The sequence below is a fragment of the Eschrichtius robustus genome, chromosome 3, assembly GCF_028021215.1.
Source record: "Eschrichtius robustus isolate mEscRob2 chromosome 3, mEscRob2.pri, whole genome shotgun sequence".
NCBI classification, from domain to species: domain Eukaryota; kingdom Metazoa; phylum Chordata; class Mammalia; order Artiodactyla; family Eschrichtiidae; genus Eschrichtius; species Eschrichtius robustus.
Window position 1 is genome coordinate 58806218 of NC_090826.1, and position 17519 is coordinate 58823736.

Consider the following 17519-nt stretch of genomic DNA (forward strand, 5'->3'; position numbering starts at 1 on the left):
TACTAGGATGACTGTAGTAGTCAGAATGGCGCCCCAAAGGTGTCCCTGCCCTAATCCCTGAAACCTATGAATATGTTATGTTACACAGCAAAAAGGACTTTGCAGATGTAATTAAGGGAGAGTAGGCTGGAATATCCAGGTGGGCCCAATCGAAGCAAATGAGCCCTAAAAGCAGAGAACTCTCTCTGGCTGGAAGCAGAGGGATGGAAGAGAGGGGACCTCAAAGAGATTCCAGGCATGAGAAGGATTCATCATGCTGTTGCTGGCTCTGAGATGTAGGGTCCAAGTGCAAGGACCCAAGAGAGGTCTCTGAGAGCCGAGGGTGGCCCCCCGCTGACAGCCATCAACGAGGCAAGAACCTCAATCCTACAACTGCAAGGAACTGGATTCTACCAACAACCTGAACGACCCTGCTAATGGATTCTTCCCAGAACCTCCCAATAAGATTTCGGACTTGTAAAACCCAGAGCAGAGAAACCAGCTAAAACCGTGATGACTTTTGATGTCAGAATTGTGAGATAACACATGTGTGTTGCTTTAAGTGGCTAAATTTGTGGTAATCTGTTATGGCAGCCATAGAAAACGAATGCATTCTTAGGGTTAATGGGAGCTACAGTTGAATTGGCAGCAATTTCTTTTTTCTTTCTTAGTGGCTCATAGAATAACAGCACATCTCATAATTGATGGCACCTTAGATTTGTTGAAATATGGTGTCATTACCTTTATTTTGCAAATGGGACAGCAGAGGCTCTTCGAGGTCAGGTGACTTGCCCAGGTGAATCAGACTGCAAGCCTCAGCTCTCAAGCCATCATGCACACCGTCAGAGAGTGCACAAGGGCTGGAGCATACTGCCCAAAGGCCAAGGAATGGCTAACGTGACCCCCAGCCCAGGCCCCAGTCTAACATGGGGTCCCTAACATGGTGGACCACAAAGACCCAGCCAGGTCCAGAAGGCAGCAGCCCTCAGCAGCATTCATTTATCCATTGATAGAGCACTCCAAGGTGCTGGATACCCTTCTAGGTCCTGGGCTAGAACAACAGACCAAGAGCCTGTTCTTACAGAGCTGAGATTATAGTGCAGGAGCTCAACACTACAGCGACAGGAGCACTGGAAGGAAAACAAAGCATCCAGAGCGCTGAAAACCCACCTTCACAAGGTAATAATCCACACAGTTTGGAGCTCAAAAGAGAGCACTGGGGGTGGAAGATCATAGCGTCCTTTCTAGAGATTTCACGGGCCTCTGCTAAATGTGGGAACTCTGAGAAGGAGAATTTGTTGTGGTGCTGGGGTTTTCTTGGTTTTGCTTTTTTTGTTTTGTTTTTTTTCTCTTTTTTTTTTGATGGAGATGGAGGTTAACTTTATACAGGACTGCCTCATATGAATTTCTAAAAGCAAAAAATAAAAAAATAAGCCACACACAGTCATCTTTTCCCTCAACCAAAATTTCTCTTTCGGTGGATTTCATTTTTAAAAAGATGAAAATTAATTTTATATTAAAAAAGCATCCCAAGAGCTGAGTGAAAGAGCACCTCACAAAGAAAGATGACTCTGTGGAACTCCAACCCTGCACCCTTCGTCGAATCCTGAACTCTGGCCAGTATCTTTACCTTGTACTTTTACTTCCCTCTTTTCTTTCACCCTGGAAATAAGAGCAGACAGCTCTCTGATGGTTAAATCAAAGGGCGAACAGGAGCCCTATTCAGCAGGTCAGCAGGTATGCACACAAAAAAATGTGGCATGTATGACTTTTCAGGAGATGCATATGAAAGGAAAAATCTAGATTTCTTAGAAGATTTTGCAGGAAATGCCATTGGAATTTATATATTCTCAATCTCTCTTGTTTTTGTTTGAGAGGGAGAAATTCTAGACTAGAAGGTCATCTTCATAATGGTTTTGGAGAAGCCCCAGTTTAATGATACCATTAGCCGAAAACTATTTATAAATCAGACATTAGCAACTGGCATAAAACCCTACTTTCCACTTCTCTCGAATTTGTACTGACAATTTGGCAGCCCACTGTACCCTTGGGCCCGAAAGAGCTATCACATTCTTAAGTCTCTATTTTAGAGATTTTGACAGCGGTGTAGGCAAGAGGCTTAGCTTCAGGAGGAAAGGTCAATAAACGCCCACGGGGGGACCGGCAGGCCTGGACCGCCCACAGGAGAAGATGCACAAATGGCCCCAATCCTCTCACTCACTCACAATTCGAAAAATTTAACCAACCCTAATTACCATTTCTCATCAATGAGATTAGCAAAAATAAAAAGAGCTGACACCCTTCATGCCGGTGGGGCTATGGGGAGACAGGCCATCTGACACGCTGCTGAGCAGAGGGCAAAATGAGCCAACCCTTCCCAAGGGGCTGACAGGGCCCTGCGAGTCAGCAGTCCCGCTCCCGGGAATCAATCCTCTAGGTCCACCCGCACAAAAGCAAGATGACACCTTTATTTGTTGCAGCGCCGTGGGTGATAGCGAAAGACTGGGAACAATTCAAAGGTCCAGCCATAGGGGACTGGTCGAATAAACCATGCTACATCTACACAATGGAAAACGATCGTGCTGATAGAGAGAGATCTCCAGGACAGACTGCTAATTTTAAAAAGCAAGACACAGAACAGTATATATAATATACCACTTTTTGTGAAAGAAGGGGGAAGCATTAAATACACACACACACACACACACACACACACACACACATGCACACCCTCATTTGCTTGTATTTACAAGTTGCAGCCTGTAGAGAATGTGGAAAAGGCTTGGATGGGAGCAAGATTTCTCAGTGTTTACCTTTTTATATGCGGGTAAACCATATAAATACATTACCAATTTTTTTAAAATGGAGAGGTTGTATAAACCATTTTTCACAGGAGTGTGAAGAACAGGACAATCCCAGCTTGGAAGAAACAAAGCTGACGAGGCTTCTGGGAAACCTGGGTTGATGCAGGTGAATTCTCACGTTGGCATCAGTAAATCAGAGGAACCTGGATCCAGAGCTCAGGAGGCGTGCATGGAGAGGTGGTCTCTGCCCTGTGCGATATCACCTGCTGGGTGTGGGTGTCCCTGAGCCCCTTGACATTTATTACAGCAGGAGGAAGTCAGAGAACTGGAGGTGAATGGGAGGCAAAGGCAGAAACGTGAGGATTCCCTCCCAGGCAGCATGCCAGGCGCATTATTTGCTTTCTGGATTTGGACAGTAATGGCTGAAGCACGCTGCTCATCAAATATTTATGTCAAAAAAGAGGGCAAAGCACGTGCCGGAATATTCTCCTTAATTCAACAGAGAGATATTCCTGAAAAGTTGAGAATCCTGGAATTTTGTAAAATCAAATCATACCGTAAATGCAACAGGTAAGTTTGCTCTCTCAAGAAATTCTGTGAGGGACTTCCCTGGTGGCGCAATGGTTTAGGATCCGCCTGCCAATGCAGGGGACACGGGCTCGATCCCAGGTCCAGGAAGATCCCACATGCCACGGAGCAACTAAGCCCATGTGCCACAACTACTGAGCCTGTGCTCTAGAGCCCACGAGCCGCAACTACTGAGCCCACATGCTGCAACTATTTAAGGCCGTGTGCCTAGAGCCCGTGCTCCGCAACAAGAGAAGCCCGCGCACCGCAATGAAGAGTAGCCCCTGCTCGCCACAACTAGAGAAAGCCCGCGCGCAGCAGCAAAGACCCAACGCAGCCAAAATAAAGAACGAAAGAAATTCTGTGGGAAATCCTTATTAGGAATTGTTATCTCCTGCTATTCCTGTTTTGGGAATCTGAGTTTGCCTGAAGAAAGCTGCATTTAACCAGACTAGATGGGAAAGGCATTCACGTTTCTGCACCTTTGGGCATTTTTCACAAGGTGTGGCCTCTCCCTAAAACAGCAGAAGGCCAAAGTCCTAAGTGCAAGCCAGCACCTCTATGCATAGAACCACTGTCTTAGCACTTTGACCCACTAAACGTGGCTGATCCTACCTGCTGTGCGGATTGCCCCTCAGGAGAGGAGCCAAGAGGAGGTTAATTCTGAGAGTCTGCTTTCTAAAGGATCAACTTACAAGAGAAGCATGCAAGCAGCAGCAGCAGCTGGCACTGCAAGGGACACACACAAACCCCCTTCCTCAGTTGTCAGTGGCTTTAGCAACAAGGCTCCCCACTTCTTACCCTAAACTAGAAAAGTCTTTCTACACAAGAAGCAGCCACTCATAGGTAAATTCCAAAGGCTCCTGCAGCCAGTGTCCTTTGCATCCTGTCCCCAAGAGGAGGGCCCACAGCTGGTCAATAAACACCATGGATCCCTTTGTCCATTCCCAGGAGGCACCACTGCAGGAGCCACGCAGGTACCAGGCAATGCTGAGCACGTTTGTTGGTGCTGGACTCAGAGTAAACAACGTCAACAACCGCTCAAGTGCTGGGCTTTACCTGCCCCTTAGGAAATGATGAACTAAAGAGGAAGAAGCCTGTCACAGGGAACACGCACCACTGAATGTGCCTGTCCCAGTAGATACCATCAATTTTACCTTTTTGATTAAAAAGAACACTGGCTCATCCACTTCACTGGCACACACTACAGAGAATGTGGTTGTATTCCTTCATTCCACTGGCATTTATTAAGTACCTACTACGTGCCAGACTCAGCCGGCTCATGTCATTTTGAGGGTTACTGTGGCTGAAGGTGCTGGGAGAGGCAGGGCTGCTGCTGCCAGATTGTGCCTTTGTGTGACTTACGAAAAGGCCAGCCCTCCAAGTGCACCCAGCCTTGCAGGCTTGACGGAGTCAGAATGAAGTGCCTCGTCCTCCTGGCAGAGGCAGTTCTAGCCCAGGACACATAGTTTTTGGAGAGATTTGAGCCCCACTTAACTTCCTTGGCCAGCTACTCTTGCGCAGTGAACAATCTGTACAAGAGTTCAAAGCAGCCCTGTCAAGAAGTCACAATCCAACTCTTCTGCTTCTTGGCCAGACATTCAACCTTCCCCTGACAACCTGTCTGAGCAGCCAATCATGACCTTACACACCCACATGAAGCCTCATGGTCTAATGTGCAGGTCACGGTCTAACAGTGCAAAAGGTTTGGGTAGTTTAGGTACAGGACAGGCACCAAGTCTGCTGGCTTCAACACTTTCCCAATTTGCCTGAGGTTCTGGTTGAATAAACCTGGTGTGATGGTTTCATATCAATAAAGTCCTCACTACGCTTCGATAAAGTCCAAGCAGCTTTTGGATCTTGATTCCTCTTTCCATCCTTAGATTTGTTTAGCTCACACTGAGAGCTAAACTGCAATCATTTGTCTCTGAAAAGCAGGCAAACTTTGAGGTCACTGCAAGCTTGGGATCTTAGTCAAAGGGCTCCAGTGAGGTCACTGCAAACTTGGGATCTTCGTCAAAGGGCTCTTAGTCAAAGGGCTCCAGGGCTAAAGGTTTAATGTCCAGTGCTGAGGGACATCTTGGCTGGTAGCATCTGTAGCTAAGTAAAAGCCTGATTATCCAACATGGGTAAAGTTAAGATTCCACCCCCACGGGCTCATGTGGGTTTGCACACAGCCATTGGGGATGAAGGCAATGCTCTCTACATGGCACGCAAGCGCGGCGATGACCACTGATTCAGAGCCCACCCGGGGAGCATTTGTGATGACACCAACCCAAGTTAAATCAGAACTTACACTCCTCTTCTCAGTCAACCAAGGGGATCCTATGTCAGTTACATGACACTGACTGCAAGAGGAATGGTAGTCTAGTCTGTAAGAAAGCAAATGGAATATAAGGCCTCCTGACCCTCTGCCCCAAAGTCACCTGCTTACAATCAATAAATGTGAAAAATTACAAAAGATTCTTAGCAACTGATTCACTAAAGCTGACCTTAAAGAAAACCTTCTTTGAGCTACTAATTCTCCAGCAGAGTTGAAAATATCAAGTCTTTGAACAGTCTACAACACCCTGGTTTTTATTATACAGCAATCCTCCAAAATGCAGACCCATTAAGAGAAGACAAAACCCTCCTTGTCAGGGGATGGCAACCATGACACTCCCACCTAAGCACTTTTACGACACCCAATAAAGCCTAACACAATAAACCAGACATTTAAGTGACACTAGAAATGATTTTCAAGAGAGTCGGCACTAAATGCAATAATCCATCTAGAAGTAACCTTCGGTCAAATCACCTCCACCCTCTGCCCTGGGTCCAAAGCGCCGGGCTCACCGCTCTTCCCTTTATTCCTGAGGGAGAAGTGGGGAGACGGGGCCTGTCGGTGTGAGCTGGCTCTAGAGCAGGACTTAGCTGGTGCCCCCATCTCCTCTCAAGGCCCTCTTTGGGAATCCAGGCATGGGAGAGACCGACTCTACGGATCCCTTCAGGCCTGCTGGGTCTCCGAGGCAATTCTGGCAGCTTTGACTTCTATGGCTGCAGAGGGCAAGGAGCCCAATAAGCCCAATGGCAAGGCACTGGTAATACTCCTCAGGCAGGTCATCTCACCCCCAAGAGGAGACCTCTCCTTCCTGTTTCTCTTGGTTTGAGTTACAGCTTCTGAACGAAACTTCCTCCATAAGGAAGCACTTTTAGCTGGAAGCACCTCCACTGCAGCTCCTGGCAGAGCTCTTAGTGCACAGTATATGGAGTCAGAACAACTCTGGGTCACATCCTCGTCTTGCCGCTTAGGGAGCCTCAGCTTTCTCACCTGGGCTGCTGTGAGGACTGGGCAAGATCATAAATGTAAAGGGGTTAGACTGGGGCCTAGGATGTAGAACAGCTCCGTAAATGGAGTCGCACGATTGTGCTGAAGGTATATTCTTTTACCTATTGAACTCTCCCATTAAACTAATGGCAGGTATGTCTTCTTCGTGACTGTCTTAGAGGCCTCTGACACGTGGTAGGTGCTGTGTACACACAGCTCCTCAGTGCAGGGCTGGGACATGACAGATCCGGGAAGTGACAGTTTCCATAAAGTCAAGGTTGATGAACCGCGTCTGCAGGCAAACCCAAATTTCAAACATCTCTTAAGGAGATAAACCTGCAAACTTCCAAAAGGGCCTCTCTTTTACTGCTAAATAATGCTCACATGTAACTCAAGGACCTTCGATTGCTATGCAAGCTGGTGGTTTGTCTAAAACAAAACCAAAATCCTGCTATTTGTAGCTAATAAACCAGGTTTTACTGAGTAATTGTTACACAAATGGATTATCTTTTATTTTTTATACATGCTCATTGGCGAAAATATGGGGAGAAGCGCCACAATCCCACCATCCATTTCTCTGTACTTTCTTCTCTATGCATAAACTTGTTTTAAATTAGTTGTAAGCGTAATAATGCACTGTAACTGGGCAACCACCCTTCCCCTACTTAACCTATCCTAAGGTGGACTTCATGGATTATCGATTTTTTTTTTCAAGGTTCTAATAAGAAAGGAAAATGGGACTGAGATCTAGGAGAATTAATTTGTTGAACAAATTAACACTGCACTCCATTTCATGTTTAAAAGACACAGTGACAATTGCCTGATTGTATTCTCTTACTTCTTAAGCACTGCTTGACAGGACTATATAAATTACTGAGCCTTTTTAGATTTGGGGGAACCATTAAATTTTCATATAGTTGTTTTCCTGTTACAAAAATAATGTATGCTTATAACATTTAGAAAATTTTAGTAAGTAATAATTTAATGTTAATATTTGTTGAGCATAGACTATGTGTCAAGCACTGTTCTAAATGCTTTGGAGAGATTTAACTCATTTATCCCTCCCAACACCTCATTGAAGCACAGAGGTATTAAGTAACTTGCCCACACACTACACACCTAGAAGCATGAGCCTGGAATCCATCACTATGCTATGATGTTCTAAGAGAGAAAAGAATCAATAATTTATTCAATCGAGTCCTCCGCTGCTTCAGAGTATAATGTCATAGGCAAGAAATGATTCATAATAATACTGTACCCTTTACAGTTATTTAAAAATATTATAAGCATGATCTGAGTCCCTGCGGAACAATTAGTAAACGAGAAGTCATCTGTGGCACAAGCCACGATTCCAATTGGCCCAATCCTATGCACCTGACATGCATTAAGAAAACAACAGACACTTAAAAGGGTTTGTTTTCAAGATGGAAGCATTTTTTAAATTTTGCACATGAGTGAATGACATGATGAGTAGATTCCCTGAATTAACGGAACACCCAGTCTCACAAAAGTTTACCATCAGTCACAACGCTTTTACAAAACGTTTATGAAATGCCACTGATCCTTTCCTAAACACTTTTTTAAAAAATATTTATTTATTTATTTATTTTTGGGTCTCCGTTGCTGCGCGCGGGCTTTCTCTAGTTGCGCGAGTGGGGGCTACTCTTCGTTGCCGTGTGCGGGCTTCTCATTGCAGTGGCTTCTCTTGTTGCGGAGCACGGGCTCCAGGCAGCGGGCTCAGTAGTTGTGGCTCACGGACTTCGTTGCTCCGCGGCATGTGGGATCTTTCTGGACCAGGGCTCGAACCCATGTCTCCTGCATTGGCAGGCGGATTCTTAACCACTGCACCACCAGGGAAGTCCCCCTAAACACTTCTTGAGGCTTATCTGTTAGCACTGGACATTAGTACGTGAAAAATAACTGTATACTCCAGGTCACATTTTTTTCATACTTATTAAAAATCATACTAGGTAAAAGACAAATATTTCTGTTTCTGTTTTATGTCCTACCCAGGGCTAATAAGCATGACTATTTTAAATATAAATTCTCTTCAAATTTAAAATATGAGTAATGAAATGATTGCCTGGCTCTAAAAATATTATACAACTATAACTTCACACTAAAAGCACATTAAAACTGTTACTCCAGTAATCATAATTATTCATACTGCTGTGGTAGAAACATGACACACATATGTAAACAAATATTTTAGATATTTTAGACAGATAGATGGATAGACATCTTGCTCTATATATCTATAAAACCAGGTAACTTCTTTGGAATTTAATTGCTCTAGCATTCCAGAAGCTTTATCTATCTACCTACCTATCTACCTATCCTATCTACCTATCTACCTACCTACCTATCTATCCATCTATCTATAGGTACCTTCTTTACCTGATTTATTTGCTCTATCCAGTGTTTCCAGAAGGTTCAAACTGCCATCTTTTAATTTATCCGATAGCCGGCTGCTGGTCAGTAGATAAAATATCTAATAATTCTGAACATTATCTGTGTATTAGGTGCAAAATGTTTTCCAAAGACTGTTTCATATACTTTCACAAAAACCCTCAAGACAGAGACCACTATCATCCTCATTTTACAAATCAGAGTGAAAACGGTTAAATAACTAATATTCCCAACCACATCTGTCCAACACCAAAACCATACCACAAACCACTGTTAAGCTGCTTCTCTTCCAAATCAGACTCCAGAAAAATTTGACTTCCACAACTTGCCTCCCTAAATTAAGCTTAAGCTGACATATAAAACTTAAAAAAAAACACCCAATAAAAATCCAACACAATAAATGACATAATTCCAAATTTGAAATTTTCTTCTCTCAGAAAGAGGTAAACAAAACTAATCTGATATTAGCTAGCCATTTCTTCAAGTGTGTCGACTAAGCAGCTTTTTGCTGTCACAACATGACGACCACCCACGTCCTTCAACAAGTGACAACGTAAGCCCGACACCGCAAATCTCATTGTTAGAGAGCAAGGCTTTCAAATGAGACTGGAGCTTGCGACATTGAAAATTTTTATAGTATTAATCTTTCCGGTTTCTTGTGAAACACAGATCCACATTTTTATGTATTTCTACACAAATCTAAATGCTGTCCAGATTCAACACCTTCCTGAATTACCTGGGTTAAAAACAGTAAAAATACAACTGCATTTTTTTTTTTAATAAGGCCTAAAGACCCAGCCCTTAGATTGTTCAGCATTTTTTGGACTTAAACCAGTGTTTTATGATGTTAGTTTACCGTTAGAGAAGGCAAAGAAACTGAACGGTTGATCCCAAAGTCCTTTTATCACTTAAGTCTCTATAAAACGTTTGATTACTTTAAAAAATTATGTGTGAATCACATGTTTGTTTATTGAAAAAAGGTCTTGCTGACACATACACTTTGGTTTTTTTTTTTTTAAGAATCAAAACAGCTCCTTACTTGAATGTGGCTGTTTTGGCAACAGTTAAACGCAACCCCGTCACTCTAGCGCTGCCGGCCTTCCTGGTTCTCCTAGGTGAGGGCCGCCATCCTGCGATAATTTACACGCAGGGCTGAGAAGCACCAGCAATGGTGCAGTGTGGTGACTCGCACTTTCAAAACAAAGCCAAACTCGGCTTTTAAAGTAGAGAACACACAGACACAGTCCCTACCTCTGACAAGGTCCAAAAGATTCCTTATAGACAGTCTATTCAGACGAAGCTACAACAGCCCCAGGAAATATAAAGTGTCCACAAAGACAGTAGGGGGGCGGGGGAGGAAACAACCGATGGGAAGGAAGCTAATCATGTGAAGTCTGCCCAACTCCACAAGGTCTAATACATTCCGGTTTGTTTCCACTCAGAGCAGCCATTAAACGTGCCCTGACACGTGGGCGCGGGGGACCTCCCTTCTCGCCGGTTTTTGGCCATTTCCTTCTCTGTGCACTTGTTTGTATACAACCTCGCCCGGACAGGGGTGACCACAAGATGACAGGCCTCGGCAGTTCCTTCACTCAGATTTCTAGTTGCCCAAAGTTTCACTCCACGGCGGGGTTTTAACGAGAATCACGGGGTCCTTTTCCAAAGTTATGAATGGTTTAAGTCAAGTTTACAAGACACAAACAGAAGGCGAGGGACAAGTGAGTGTCGGGCGACTTCAGTGACAGCGTTTTAAAATTAGCTTTAACTGATATGCCCTAGTTAAAATTAAAAAAAAAAAAAAAAAAAAAGAAAGTCACTCTGATCCACGCAGTAAGTGTCGGGGCAATACTTTTTAAAAAATCACGCAAGACTCACGTCTGAGTCTTGACCTCCTCATACCATCTGCAAATACAGTCTCCGGGCCACTCACTGCTCGGGGGTCCCTCGCGGGATGTGTGATCTGAGTCCTCGCTGTGACCCGCTATTTCCCCGCCAGACCCCCAGCGCCGAGCGTGTTCCAGGTCTGCGCACACGCCGCCTAGTCCCCAGAAAGAACGGAAGAAAGTAGGGAAGAGGGGCGTGGCGCCCCGGTCTCCCCCAGTTGTCCGGCCTCCTCCCGAACCTGGCACCACCGCAAGCACGAGCGGGGAACGCCGGAGCCTCCCAGCCCCATCCTGGTGCTGGGCGCACGGCCGCGGGCAGACCAGGAAGCAAGCGAGCGAGCTGGGAGACCTCTCCTCCCACTCCCGCCCTCGTCCCGGGGGCCGCGTCCCCAGCCCTGGCCCCGCAGGGCCCCTGGCTTCCTGCACCCTCCGACCGCCGCCCGTCGAGGGCGAGAGCGCCGTCTGTCTCCGGGTCTCGGCGTCCCTTGCCCTCCCTCCCCCATCCCGGTCTCCGGCGCCTAGTGCCCCGACCAGTCCCCGCCCTCCGGGACACTCTTTCCTCCTTCCTTCCTTCCTCCGTTCCCTCCCTCCATCTCGCTTCCCAGCACCGGGAAGTCGGAGGCGGCTCCCGAACTGGCCAGCCGACGCCCCGCGATGCGCCCCTGTCCCCTCCGGGACCGGACTCGCCACCTGCGCCCGCCGCTCGGTGCTCACTCGCCTGCCGGTGCGCTGCCCCTGCCGTCACCGCCGCTGCCGGGGACTCTGTCTCTGAGGGCTCCTGGAGACGACTCCGACCTCTCCTCCTCCTCCTCCTCCTGCTCCTCCGGGCGGGCGCCGGCTCCGCCTCGCTCGGGTAGGCGGGGCGGACAACCCGACGGGCGGGGCGGCGGCAGCCCCGGACTTCTTCCTCTCGGCCCGGCCCTCCTCCCTCCTGCCCAGACGCCCTGGCTGTTCCCTGGTTCGGCCGCCGAACCCGTGTCAGGTCTGGGCCGGCAGAGGGGAGAAGTCGGGAGCGTTGAAGTCCTGCAAACGTCTGGCCGCCTTGGCCACCCCCAGTTTCCTTTCCCCGACTTCCCCGAAGCCTTGAAAGTTCAAGGATTCTCGGGCCACCCCACTTCACAGCCCTCCACCGGGCCGCTCTGACTCTTGAGAAGTTTCCTTCGCGTGCGAACGCTCGAACGCTCGGCAACTCTTAAGCCAGCCGTCCCTTAGGCCGCCAATATGCACGCCGCCAACCCCCTACACAAAAGTTAGGCTCTGCTCCAGGAATTTCTTAAGAAAACAGTCACAGTAAAATTTAAAGGGCCCTGGGGCCACAGAGAGATTTTGCTTTCCAGAAAATGGAGCTATAACTGCGGATTGTTGAATTTTTAGTACATCCACTCATCAGGCGCTTCCCCTCCATCTCTCGCCGTGAGATTTGTGTTTCCGAACGCCCAGTACCTGGTAGAGTTCTGCTTAATGAATGGATTCAGGGTGGGGTAGTTTGAAAAGCCACTTCTGTTTCCACAGACTTCTGACTATTCGTATATACAGCCATTCAACGAACGCTCATTGAGCACCTGCTGTGTGCCAAGCATTGCAATAATGGTGATTGGAGAGACACAAAGATGAATCAGACGGGGGACTCACCCTCAAAAAGTCCAGAAAGAGTCCAGAAAGAGTCAAAAAGTTGGATGTGCAGAAATCTCACCACTCAGCGGACTTCTTGCAGGTTCCTAGGTATCTGCGTTCTTGTTTGACAGGGTGGAGATAAAAGAGAAGAGAAGGCCAAAGTAGCTCACTTAAAACCAGTGTGGGCAGAGTCCAGACTTGAAATGGAGTCTTAAAGCGTTGGTGAAGGATGTCTGTGAGTTGAGTTTCACCAACTGAGGAGAAGTGAGGCCTAGGGAAGCCAGGAGCCAAGGATTGCAGTGAGGACATTATCTTCACTCTTTCTTCCCTCCTGACCCCTGCTCAAGTATCATTCTCGGTGAAATCTTTTGACCAGGCTGCAGAAGGGGTACTGCGGGTGTAGGAAGTCTGTGGTTGGATGCTTTGCCCCAGGACTGTGATTCTTGCAACCTGTGGATGGCGGTAGCTGTTGGTGTGCAAGCCACAGGCTGCCAGGGGAGCTCTTTATTCCCCGCTTGGTACAGTGGCAGGAAAGGCTTGACTGATTCACAGACACTGACAGTTGCAGGAATACTCTAAACAGAGCAGCCTGATGCCATCTGGGACTGAGACCATCATACACTGGAGTTTGTATCTTTTGGCCACAGACTACAGAATCGACTCCTAAAGCCCTACCACTGATTTCCACTTCTGGAGCCCTTTATCGTCTAGTAAATGCTTTCATGTGTGTAATTCTCATCTGGAAACTGAGGCACCAAGAATTGAAGGGGTTCATTGAAGGTTTTCTAATTTAGTGCTATTCAAAGTGTGGTCCACGGAACAATGACCATCTGGGAACTGTTACCCATCTGTAATGGGATAAGCACAGAAATTGAAGGTGAGCATGTAATAACTTTTATAGCAATTTGAGTAATTTTCTGCCTGTTGAACTTAATAACTAAAAATATGGCCTTGTATTCTGTATGTTTCTTTCATTTTTCTCGTTATCCATTTTGTATTTATCATGTTGGATAAAAGCATCAGCCTGCAACAGATTGAAAATAAAATCCCACAGATAGTTTGAGATGCACTGATCTAGTTAGGAGCAAGACAAGAATAATAAGAGCTAACACTTTCATGGCAGATGTTGCTTTAAGTGCTTAATCCTCCTAACAACCCTAGCAGGTAGGCTCAGAGAGGTTAAGCCATGCAGTCCAAAAGTGGCAAAGCCAGAATTCAACCCAAGGGGTCTGGCTCCAGACTGTGTGCTTTTACCCATGACCCTCCATCCAGTCATTCTTTCTGCTCTGCTGTGTCCAAACTTCAGTCATTCACATTTCATCTACATATCACTGTGCCTCCTATATGATTTTTTTAATTTATATTTTTGGACTTACTTTTGTTATTTCTTACACATAGGATGCTTGCTGGTAGTAATCTCACCTGTGAAATCATGACTTTGATGAGCTAGCATCTGTCTCTTACTCTAGATCACATCAAAGTAGATGCTTAACACCAGCAGTTGCTGTCAGTGCTCTGCCATATCCCCTCTGATCCTTCTCCAGTTTCGTGCACACTGGCTCCAGGTGTGCATTCATTCCCATCACCTGATCCTGGCACCTGCATCTCATTGTCAGAACACCACCCTCAGCTGCAGGATTTACTTTGCTGGCTCACAGGGCAGCTGGAAGTACCTGGGAATTGATGTTCCCCCATCCCCGCTTCAACCTTTAACCAGTGACTAAGGACTATGGCCATATAAATACGCCAGTTCCTTTGCTCTCAGTTGGAACAACTTCAGGGTGAATCTCCACTGTCTACAGGGCTCCCTACGAGATTGAGCCAAATTCTCTCCCCACTTCTGTGGGACCTGATGCCACATTCTTGCTTGTCCTTCTTACCCTTCCGGGACCTACTTCCCACTCCCCCACCTAAGAACACATCCTAATCAGGACCAACTATATAATTTGCAGAGCCTGATACAAGATTTAAAAATGCTCATAAATCATTAAGAATTTCAAGATGGCAACAGACTATTAAACCAAGTATGGGGACATGTGTGACTACACACGTGTGTGACTTTACAGGCTGCACCACAACGATGTAGGCCTGGATGCTAATAAGTCATTTTCGCTTTTTTTAAAAAATAAATTTGTTTATTTATTTTGGGCTGCGTTGGGTCTTTGTTGCTGCGCGCGGGCTTTGCGACGAGCAGGGGCTGCTCTTTGTTGTAGTGCGTGGGCTTCTCACTGCAGTGGCTTCTCCTGTTGCAGAGCACGGGCTCTAGGTGCACAGGCCTCAGTAGCTGTGGCTCGCGGGCTCTAGAGTGCAGGCCCAGTAGTTGTGGTGCACGGGCTTAGTTGCTCCGCAGTATGTGGGATATTCCCGGATCAGGGCTCGAACCTGTGTCCCCTGCATTGACAGGCAGATTCTTAACCACTGCGCCACCAGGGAAGCCCTTACTTAAGTTCTTATCTCAGGGTCTGCTTCTGGAGAATCCCAAGCTAAGATAACAACTATTAAAGTAAAAGCCAGCGCATTCAAGTACTACCAAAATCGTCTTGTATAATACACTGATGGTCAGCATCCCACACCTTGGGAGCCCACCTTGTAGAAGGATGGGTCATGTCAAGTCGTACATAAAGAGCTTTAGCCACAGGAAGAGGTATAGCAGTTGAGAATGGCTTAGGTTAACAAATGATGGGGCAGAAAACCTGGGTTTTCTTCTCAATTCTGACACTGAATGATACACACAAGTGTGAATTTGGGTGGTATCTTAGACTGAGTTACCTGGAAACATACCTTGCATGAAGAAGACTTATTGGCGAGTGGTTAAAAAGATAAACCTGTAAGGAAGCAAGGCAGGCAGGATAGGGCAGAGGACAAGGATGCCTCTCAACGTGGTTACAGCTGGACCTGCAGTCCAGGGGGGACTGGCGGTAGGTGGATCTTCAGAAATGGACCATATTGAGTCCAGGGTATCGGACCTTTGTATCTCCATATCCTGTATTCCTGGGAAGAGATGTCTCATTGGGCAAAGCAGTTCACTAAGGGTAAGGCCCACTGATGGACACAGCTGTGAGTGGTCAGGAACCAATATTCCCAGCAACTCGGGAACAGGTGTGTCACCTGAACAGGGGGTGTGGGAGAAGCTCCAGAGTATACACTATAGGTGGGTTATCTCCAAGGTCTCACTTGGGCTTATAGTCAGTCATAACTGGCATTCTCAGCCCAGCCCAGGAGGACCTGACCCCTTGGTCTTCCATGTAGCACCTGGGCAATGCTTGGTTGCATTTTGCCTTCTTTATACTATGAACCTATTTAATTTCCTATTTTTTCTTTCTCCAGACTTCTTCAAAACTCTTTTTTCTTTTCCTTTCTGTTTTCTGCTCCAACTATCTTCCACCCTCCCATGGCACTCAAGACAAATCAAGCAATCAATCAATCAGTTGCTTATGAAAGAGTGATGGTGTAGTGAAGTAAAATTTTATGCATGAGGCAAGGCCTTTGAGATTAAGTCCTGGCTTTGCCACTAACAATCTGTGTGAATTTGGAGCAATCATTTCACCTTACTGGGCTGTGGCGTGTCCTTAAAATAAAGAGATTTACAATGGTCTCTAAAGTCCCAATTCTATGAAATTTAAACATTTTTTAAAAGATGGCTTTCTCTGCTATATAATCCCTTATAAAGCAAGCAAGAGAAATGGTTTTATAACTCAGGACAGCTGATTGTTTTTAAATTAATTACAATTCGTTGGTGAAGCTCTACTTCTATGAACTTCTACTTGTCAATAACAACACCCTAACTAAAGGCTCAGTCAGAAGGAGATGGGGAAAGAGAAATGAAAGAAATGAGGCAAATCAGTCAGTCTGTGGGCGATCAGGTCTCCACGGACTTCACACCAATTTATCTGGGATATCAGCGTTGCTTCCTAAGGATTTTATTTCTTCTAATGCACATGGCCACACTCTTTGTCTGAACCTGCCCTAAAAGTTATGAAGGGAGCTTCCTCTTTTTGAATAGGTTACCTGGGTAAGTTTTTCACAAACTGGTTTTTCTGCTCAGTCAGAGGCTGCCATCTTCTCATGTAGAAGTTAGGTCAGGGAAAAGCACCCACAATCTTGGAAATCCCCAAGTAACTTGTTGAAACACGTATCGGCAGAGGCAGGAGCTATGACCCAAACTGTGACTATAGATCAGTAGTCAATTCAATGCAGTTCCATCCTCAAATGGATGGAAGCCTCCAGAGGCCTGGGTGGGAGTGGCCCAAAATTGAGTCACTAACTCAAGTTAGTTGATTACTAACTCAAAATTAGCTTTCTGGCTTATTACAGAGCTAGGCTCTCTAGCTCTGGAGAATGGAAGTCCCCAGACACTGTTGTATAGAGGCCAAATGTGGGGGCTCAAGAATGAACAAATTTCCCATCATTGAAGGGGTTCAACCAGTGGTCAACTAGGAAGTAGAGATGTAGAGGTTATCAAGGGAAGCAACCCGAATGTTCACCAGGGGAGATATGTTACCTCCATCTGAAGTACTCTGTGAAAAGAGGTAGATCTAAATATATTCACATGAAAAGATGCCCCAAATATATTTTTGAGCATAGAAAGCAAGTTACAGAAGACCATGAATAGAATTTCCCACTCATGTGTAAAAAAAGCATACACACACAAGCACAAATGTCTGTATGAGTATATCTGCAGTGATGTTTGGCAAAATGTTAAAAGTGATTTTATCAAGGTGGTAGGGTTTTGGGTAACCTACACTTTTTTTATATTGCATGAATTTTTTTTTTTTTTTTTTACCACGAAAGTATAGATTTCTTTGAATAATGTGGAGTTTTTCCCCATACTATAAATATATCTCTTTTCATATTATAAAAAGAAGAAAAAAGGCATTGTGTTGACCAGCAGTTGGCAAACTATGGCCAAGAGGGGCAGACCATCGGCCCTCTGTTTTTGTGAATAAAATTTCATTG

The 17519-nt window shown here is 45.8% G+C and overlaps 1 protein-coding gene across 4 annotated transcripts in view; it reads right to left on the reverse strand.

Annotated features, from left to right (window-relative positions):
- GNG12 (G protein subunit gamma 12) overlaps positions 1–12116 on the reverse strand; it is a 126947-nt gene extending 114831 nt beyond the window's left edge. Inside the window, exon 1 of one of the 4 annotated variants that reach the window (XM_068540088.1) lies at positions 11668–12116. The gene's annotated coding sequence lies outside the window, so the exon portion shown is untranslated. Of the gene's footprint in view, positions 1–11639 lie in introns of all 4 variants that reach the window. The other 3 variants (XM_068540086.1, XM_068540085.1, XM_068540084.1) reach the window with 3 other exon arrangements.
- Between the last annotated feature and the right edge of the window lie 5403 nt (positions 12117–17519).